This window comes from Schistocerca nitens, chromosome 3 (assembly GCF_023898315.1).
Source record: "Schistocerca nitens isolate TAMUIC-IGC-003100 chromosome 3, iqSchNite1.1, whole genome shotgun sequence".
Taxonomy (NCBI): Eukaryota; Metazoa; Arthropoda; class Insecta; order Orthoptera; family Acrididae; genus Schistocerca; species Schistocerca nitens.
The window spans coordinates 206,278,450-206,288,197 of NC_064616.1; positions in this window are offsets into that span (position 1 = coordinate 206,278,450).

The window sequence follows — 9,748 nt, forward strand, 5'->3', positions numbered from 1 at the left end:
GTCCCCATCTGTTGACTCAGGGATCGAGACGTGGCTGCACGATCCGTTACAGCCATGCGGATAAGATGCCTGTCATCTCGACTGCTAGTGATACGAGGACGTTGGGATCCAGCACGGCGTTCCGTATTACTCTCCTGAATCCACCGATTCCATATTCTGCTAACAGTCATTGGATCTCGAACAACGCGAGCAGCAATGTTGCCATACGATAAATCGCAATCGCGATAGGCTACAATCCGACCTTTATCAAAGTCGGAAACATGATGGTACGCATTTCTCCTCTCTGCACGAGGCATCACAACAACGTTTCACCAGGCAACGCCGGTCAACTGCTGTTTGTGTATGAGAAATCGGTTGGAAACTTTCCTCATGTCAGCACGTTGTAGGTGTCGCCACCGGCGCCAACCTTGTGTGAATGCTCTGAAAAGCTAATCTTTTCATACCACAGCATCTTCTTCCTGTCGGTTAAACTTCGCGTCTGTACCACGTCATCTTCGTGGTGTAGAAATTTTAGTGGCCAGTAGTGTAGTAGAATGTCCCTGTCTTCCCACATATTGGAAATAAATACCGCCTGCGTGCTAGCATTGATCATATGTGATGATCCCATGAAGTATACAGTATTAGTCCTCTGGAGCAGGCAACTAGTGATCGAAGTCGCTTCCACAGACCACTATAAAGTTTTTTCGCCTGTAGGAGGACCATATTCCACAGGCTACCACCCACAAGAGAGGGACCCCATGTTGTTCCTTCATAAGTGGTATGATTTTTTTTTTTTTACTGTAACACATCTAAGCAGTGTGTGACTGCAGCTGTGTACATAGCCATAAATGTCGTTTTGCCACCATGACTTTGAGGTCTTTGTCAGATGCAAATTTACACTGTGTGATATCTAGTTTTCTGTGAGAGCCAATGCCTCGGAAAGTATCAGTGTCAGTTTAGCACCTGACTGTGTGGCTGTTACGTAGCTGCGGTCATACACTGCTTCGACGTGTTACAGCAAAAAAAAAAACAATGTATCACACTGCTCATGAAGGAACAACACAGAGACCCTCTCTTGCGACTGGTAGTCTGTGGGGTATGGTCCTCCAACAGTACATGCGACAAAACTTTATAAGGGTCTGTGGAAGTGACTTATCACTGTCGCCTGCTGCAGTAGACTAATTCATGTATAACGGGTAATTCTAATTACATTTTACCTATTTTACACATTGTAAAATAGAAACTAACTACCGTACGAGTACAAAACTTGGTAGCATTAACGTCCAGAGAATGGGGTGCACAATTTCCATGTGTGTCAGTGTCACCATTCTGTTCCATCTACGGCCACCAGGAACCATGATCAGTCATCATGATTCATAGTCTCGCACACCTGACCAGTCGCAGTGCACTTGTTGATGTAAAAACATGAACTTGTACAAAAGGAGCAGGGCATTATTGGTGAAGCTCTATTATCAAGCCAACAGCTGCAGCTGCACTTTGAGAATATCGCCAGCTGAAAGGATTATGGAGAAGGATCCACTTTCCCCACCTGCTATGCGGTGCATGACGAGGAAGTTCGAATCAACTGGAAAACTGGACGTCACTCCAGTAAGAGACCAATGACCAGTTGCACCACATGTGGTTGAAATCGCTATTGTTATGGCAGACAACACTGCATGCAATTCCCCATTCCCAGTCAACAGGCAGTGCACGTGCTGTGTCACGACAGTTGAACACCCATGGTCCACTGTACTGAAGGTGCTTCGAACCATTCTCAAATGATATCCACATAAGATCCATATCGTACAGCAGCTTCCACCACAGGACGTACAACAACATGTTGACTTCACTCTTCACTTTCTCGCAAGGACTAAAGTTGAGGAGGGCTGGCCCTGGATCATCCTATGGACAGTAGAAGCTCATTTTTCTCTGACAGATGAGGTAATGAAATGAGCGTTTGGCGTCATTGGCCGGGAGGCCCCTTGCGGGGCAGGTCCGGCCGCCTTGGTGCAAGTCTTATCACATTCGACGTCACATTGGGCGACCCGCGCGCCGGATGGGGATGAAATAATGATGAAGACAACACAACACTCAGTTCCTGAGCGGAGAAAATCCCCGACCCAGCCGGGAATCGAACCCGGGCCCGTAGGACGGCGATCAGTCACGCTGACCACTCAGCTAAAGGGGCCGACGACAGATGAGGTGAACACACAGAATTACCGAGTATGGGGACCTTCTCCTACAGTCACTGAGCACTTTGTAGGAGTAATGGTACCAGTCTGTAATGGTATGATGTACTGTAGCACCACGTTAAAAGTGTTTCAATTGAATTGAGTCTGCATTTTTCTCTTCCTCATGTCCTTGACATTAATGCTAACATGTTTGGCCCTCATACAGTAATTAGTTCCCGTGTTATAACATGTTAAATAGGGAAAGTTTAATTATAACCATCTGGTATTTGATGGGATCATCACATATGTTCAATGCTAGCACTCAGACGCCATTTACTTTCGATATATGGGAAGACAGGGACGCAGTATTATCTTAGCTAGTTCTATACCGGGTGATATTAGCGAGGTTTTTATAGTTCGAAGTTTTTCTCTGTTTAATGGTACACAATAACGAGGACAGAGAAATGTTTGGGCGACAGACATGAATGTACCCTGAGAGCCGCAGATCTCCTTTGGACTGCAGTACCTGTATGTAGTTTAGACACACACTGCAATGCAATAGCAAAATCCTCGTCCTCCTTTCAGTTCCCGTATGGTGTGGAGCCTATCTCATTTTCCCGATAAGAAACACCACCTTAACTGCCTGCACTGTCTTTCTACTACCTTGTGTTACGGGAGAAAGCTTCGTTTGGCACTGGCCTTACACATCGTACTCGGTTGGCAGAGCTACGACAACGTGTTCCCATTTTCACTGAGTAGTCGAAACATGGCCCTGTCATGTTAGCTCATCCTGTTTCTCCACGGGATGCAAAAGATCTTAGATATAGCGCTCTGACTTCCGTTTAGTCCCGACACAAATTGGAATGATCACATGGAGGGAGGACAGGGAAGGGATTGAGAAACAGTTACAAGATACAGATGGACTGTCTAAAAAACTGCGCTGGAGTTTTGTTGTATGGGATCCTTAGCAGATAGGTTTGGACAGAAGGTGGCTCGTTTCGAGATATGAGAGTAGCGCTAATATGATTCACCAGTCGCTGTACTAATTAAAAGACATCAACTTTATATGTAGGGTGACGGGAACATAGTCATTGTGATCATGTTTTTAATAGTATGTTGCCAGCGAAAGAATCCTTTTGCGATCAGCTTAAAATGTTGGTTCTCAGTAGTGTTCCCCTAAAACAACATCGTCTTCTCTAGAGGGATTTCCATTTCAGCTACCTGGTGAGTATACTCCGACTGCTAGAAAAATTCTGCTCACAATGCAAAGTGACTCTCAATCAATTTAGTTAATTAGCTTATCAATGTGATATCAGTGATGCGCCGGCTGGTGGGTGGAAGCGATGGTTAGGGTACCATCAATATGATTCGGGAGTGGGAGAAGTAACCAAGCATTTTTCGCTGAGGCAATATCTTTTAACGAAATTTCAATCTTCCACCTAAACGGCCATCTTAATAAAATCTGATGTACTAATTTATGAAGTGATACGTAGCATAACTCTGTTATTTACAACTTCTCTGTGCTGTTACCTTAAGAGATTTCGTATGTGGCGAAGCATCTGGTTACTCTAAGGGAGTTCGAAAGTTAGGAGATATCCTGTAACAGAGGTAGATCTTAGCACTCTGTCATTAGCCAAAAATGAGGTTAATATTCTAGTTCTGTGATGCAGGACGTATCTGATATTAAGCTGATTGGAACAGATTTTTTCCTACGTGATGAAAAAATACTTACAGGAAACGTAGCCTATGCCATACTGTTACAGGATTTTCACAATAAGTAACTACACTTTAGCAATGTGAAAAAAGCGTTTATGCCATGATTTCTGTATAAAAGGGAGAAATCTGCATTTCACGTGATTGGGTAAAGTGGATTTTGTAAACTGAGGGGTCTATGTCGGGGTGGAATTGGTTACAACTACTGTATACATCCAGCCAGAGGTGGTTTCGCTGTACACCGTGGCTGTTGGCAGAAGTGGTCACTAGGCTTCGGCAACTGGAAGTTGCGGATTAGCTCAACCTGAGATAGGTGGTGAGATACAAAGAATGCGCCGACCTGTCTGATCTTGCTCACGGCAGTGGTGGCTGGCGGAGTGACCAGTGTGCTGGGCGAGCGGGAATAGAAGCGGGCACGTGCGTTGGGTGAGAGAAGATTAAAAATGATGGGTGTTTGCGCTGGAAATATTGGTAACATCCGAATTCCTACCACTCCCATAATCCCCGAATGCCGTGCATGGTTGGGTATGGTGCACTCTGGCATACACGTGTGTCCACGACTGCGGTTCTGGCAGTAGTTTTCACCGACCTCTGAGAGTTTACGCCAAGAGCATGTTTCGTGTGGACATCGAGATATTAGCGAACAAGATGTGCGAGTGTTTCAGCTACTTCAGAAACCTAGCCATGACAACTACTGCTACTGGCTGTATTGTGGTTTAAGTGTGTCATGTTTAGTGTTTCTCAATACATTGCACTGGAGTCTGTCTTACAGTGGTATTTGCTGTTGTCTCTATCCTATCAGGCAGCAGGCCCTTCCTTCTTCCGATTGTAATAGAGACAACCAACTAAGGAATTCTACAGTGTTTTAAAAACCCAATCGCAACTAAAATTACCGACTGATCAATTTAGTTTCCGATAGCTGTGCTGCGAGGACGCAGGCATTTGATACGGACAGGCATACACTATGCAGGTGTGGGTCTCTGTCCTGGCCGGTGCGGAGAGGGCAACCTTGTAGCGGAGGACGGCGCGCGCCTCGCGATCGCTAGGTTGTGTGATCGGTAGGATTTTTTTTTTTTCACCAGATATGTGTAGGCATTTGTAGACTTAGAGAAAGCTTTTGAAAATGTTGACTGGAATACTCTATTTCAAATTCTAAAGGTGGCAGGGGTAAAATACAGGGAGCGAAAGGCTATTTACAATTTGTACAGAAGCCAGATGGCAGTTACAAGAGTCGAGGGGCATGAAAGGGAAGCAGTGGTTGGGAAGGGAGTAAGACAGGGTTGTAGCCGCTCCCCGATGTCATTCAATCTGTATATTGAGCAAGCAGTAAAGGAAACAAAAGAAAAATTTGGAGTAGGTATTAAAATCAATGTAGAAGAAATAAAAACTTTGAGGTCCGCGGATGACATTGTAATTCTGTCAGAAACAGCAGAGGACCTGGAAGAGCAGCTGAACGGAATGGACAGTGTCTTGAAAGGAGGATATAAGATGAACAACAACAAAAGCAAAACGAGGATAATGGAATGTAGTCGAATTAAGTCAAGTGATGCTGAGGGAATTAGATTAGGAAATGAGACACTTAAAGTAGTAAATGAGTTTTACTATTTGGGGAGCAAAATAACTGATGATGGTCGATGTAGAGAGGATATAAAATGTAGACTGGCAATGGCAAGGAAAGCGTTTCTGAAGAAGAAAAATTTGTTAACATCGAGTATAGATTTAAGTGTCAGGAAGTCATTTCTGAAAGTATGTGTATGGAGTGTAGCCATGTATGGAAGTGAAACGTGGACGATAAATAGTTTGGACAAGAAGAGAATAGAAGCTTTCGAAATGTGGTGCTACAGAAGAATGCTGAAGATTAGATGGGTAGATCACATAACTAATGAGGAAGTATTGAATAGGATTGGGGAGAAGAGAAGTTTGTGGCACAACTTGACTAGAAGAAGAGACCGGTTGGTAGGACATGTTCTGAGGCATCAAAGGGATCACCAATTTAGTATTGGAGGGCAGCGTGGAGAGTAAAAATCGTAGAGGGAGACCAAGAGATGAATACACTAAGCAGATTCAGAAGGATGTAGGTTGCAGTAGGTACTGGGAGATGAAGAAGCTTGCACAGGATAGAGTAGCATGGAGAGCTGCATCAAACCAGTCTCAGGCCTGAAGACCACGACGTCCACAACAACAACAACAACAACAACAACAACAAGCGTAGGGTAAAAGTTGTGGTGGAGGTGGGGTGTTTGTGCTCTCAAATGTCGGTGCATACAAGATCTGAGATATATTTAGCACTACAACTTATTTGTGGTGGAAATTTCATTACTTGATTTGCATAATGTTTGCGTGTGATACTCAAATGTTGAAAATATGTTTTATTAGAATAAGGATCATCGTAGGGTGGAAGCGTGTGTTTTAAGTGATCTATTTGACTTCTGTAAATTGATAATTAATTTAATAGGATAGTGCAAATGGATTAATTCATTCTATTATTCATATCGAAATTGCGTCAGCTCTCCCTTTATCTCTCGCACTACCCAATAGGAACACCGTATTCTTAGGAGGAATGCAAACTCTGTCTGCATGTTTCAAGACGTTGTTTCGCACAAGTAGGGAGTGGCCTCTTGAGAAAGGCAGAGACAGAAAGCAGTCTGGAATTTCTCAGTCAACAAAATGCCGCCACCTGACACTTTTTTTGGGGGCCGCGAGATGAAACGATGCCGATATGCGGTTCGTGGTTGGTGGTATTTAGTAACCCGATCTGTAATTAGGACATTGGGCAGTTTTGACCTTCGTGTCAGCGCCATGTCGATAGAAACATGCGCAGGTGGCTAGTATATCGCACTTCATTCCATTCATTTATGATCTGTAGACGACTTTTGCCGGTATTAATTGGCAGTGCCAGATGACTGCTATATGTTTCTCGATCTGTACAAAATCTGTGCTGAGATCCTAGTAATTTGTCCATCTGCAGAAGGTGGGGGTGGGTTCCAAAATATGTCATGAACTTTTAGATATGTAATTGTTCCTATTTTCCGTCTGTGCTTACACACCAGTGTGCTTCAAAAAGTGAGGGAAAAAAATGAGCCTTAATATTACTGACTCCGGCAGCAAATATAAACTACGCCCACTCAGCTTTTCCATGCGTGATCAGAATAAAAAAGCGCCGCAAATGTTTAAATATTCCATAATGTCTTGTCACCCATGAATTACTTAAATAAAAAGTATTCCATACACTGCAGTTAATTTTCCGACAAATTCTTGAACTATATAAATAAATTACATTCTAAACACTGCATTGTGTCCAGTAAAATTGTTTAAATAAACAATTTTCCACACAGTCAAAATTTTTTAAACAATATCCCATACACTGCAATCGATTTCCCACCAAGGGACAAGCAGCTATATCTTTTTACTGCCAATTTTCAGGTGGGAGAGGGCAGGGGGATGGTTGGGGGTTTCCCAGAGGGGGAGGGGTTAATTAATTGATCGATTTAATTAGTCAATCAAATTGATATCAAAAGTGTGCTTGTCTCGGTGAGGGGAATTCCCAAAGGGATGGAGAGGAGGATGGGGGAGGGTTTCTTGGAACACTTAACGTAACAATAGGTTAAGGACCTGTCAATCAAAAGCACAGATTATCTCCAGGGGGTCATAGTCCTTTTAGCGGAACAATAGGTTAAGGACCTGACAATCAAAAGAGAACAATAAAATTGCCCTTGAATGTAGGCAAATTGCACTAATAAGTTGTGCTGATGCTGCACTTACTCTACCACTATCACGAAACCAGCCGCACAACTGAGATGATACTACAAGGTTACCCAATCCGATAACAAGACGCTTGTGATGACTGGTGTCACCAGCCCTCTGGAAATGTGGAATCAACTTGAGATACCCTCCGATGACCCTCATAGCTTCGTGTGAGTAAGCAGCCAGCTGTGTTGCACAAGAATGATGCTTTCTGAATCGAAGCCATATGTCAGCAGACTTTTGTTTTCTTTGAAGTGTTGTGTTTGAACACAGTATATGTTCCAAAATCCTCATGCAAATCGACGTTAGTGAAATGGGTCTATAATTCAGCAGATTTCTTCTATTGGTATACAGTATGGATTGGCCGACTTACCTTTATTCAGAGACTTAATGCTTCGCCAAAACTAACCTATCTACTTCTAAATTACTCATGTTTGCAACTGCTCTTGATACGAATTCTGGAATATTAATTGCATTTTCCTTGGTGAAGCAATTTCGGAAAACCGTTTTATGTAACTCCGCCTCAGCGACACTGTTGGCTCTGAGCACTATGGGACTTCACATCTATGGTCATCAGTCCCCTAGAACTTAGAACTAGTTAAACTTAACTAACCTAAGGACATCACACAACACCCAGTCATCACGAGGCAGAGAAAATCCCTGACCCCGCCGGGAATCGAGCGACACTGTTGTTGGTAACATTAGCATTGCTGTCACGCAGGGGTGGTATAGTGTGTGTCTTGCCACTAGTTCACTTTAAATATGTGCATAATCTCTCATTTTTTCAAGATGGAGTTTCGTGATGGAAACTACTAAAACCATCTCGCATTGAAGCCCACACTAAGTGGCTCTGAGCACTATGGGACTTAACTTCTCTAGAACTTAGAACTACTTAAACCTAAATAACCTAAGGACATCACACACATCCATGCCCGAGGCAGGATTCGAACCTGCGACCGTAGCGGTCGCGCGGTTCCAGACTGTAGCGCCTAGAACCGCTCGGCCACTCCGGCCGGCTACACACTAAGTTTCGAACTGCAGTAAAACATCACCAATCTCGCAGATTTCGCATTGTTTTAAATCTGACACGCTTTGTTCCATTGCTTCTATAACAGAGTTCTGACCTGTTTTGTGTACCATTGGTGATCTGTTCCATCGCTTATTCATTTACTCGGTATGAAACTCTCAGTTACCATCAATAATACTACTCTGAATTTAAGTGACATCTGGATCCCCTTGAAATGATGGGACACTACTCATAAATGACCACAGTCACTTCTTAAAAATGTTCTGCCACTGAGCTGTGTCTTTCTTGATGGTCAGGAGACCACCATTCCATATTGAGGGCGGCCACAAAGAAATGATTTAAACATTCCCTGATATTTCTGGGTTATCCAGTAAAGTTTGTAATATGTTTCAATGGTTTTGAAATTTTATTTGTAAAATATAAAGACAAAGTTTTAATTGTTTTCTGTCAATAATTAAATCTGGTACAAAACTCACAAAAAATTAAGAAGTTTAACTATTTTAATTTACATAGTTTAATTTTTATTTTATTCGTTTTTAGTACATCGCCATAGTTGGTATTTTTATAGATAATTTAGAAATCTTATAAAATGGACGTAATTTAAAATGAGAACTACAAAAATAAGCTAATAATTTGTAGTACTTACTAGTAAAAATTAAAATTCTAACATTTGGTAGATCAAATTATTGAATATTTTACCACTACTCCTCAATAGCTCGAATCTCAGCTAGAAGTTCAGCTTTTTTGACAGCAAATCTTTATTTTTTTCATTTGCTATACATTTTCTTTTCAAATCTTCAGATTCAGTTACCTTAGCTTCCTTTTTCCAACGTTCAGTTTTTTTTTTTTTTTTTTTTTTTTGAGAATAGTGAATGTTAGTTCAGGTAAGAATGAATTAAAGATTTTGGCACAATGAGTAATTAAAGTTTCATTTTTTCTGTTTTCAACTAAGCATTCAGAATTTAATAAAAAACCTCTTTCAAGATTAGCATTGCCATGATAAAAAATTATAACTACCTTCAATAGTTTTACTAATGATTGCAGATTGGTATGCATAAGAATGAACTCTTTCTAAAATTGACCTCAGCATTTGTTAGCCTGTGAATAATTTTTG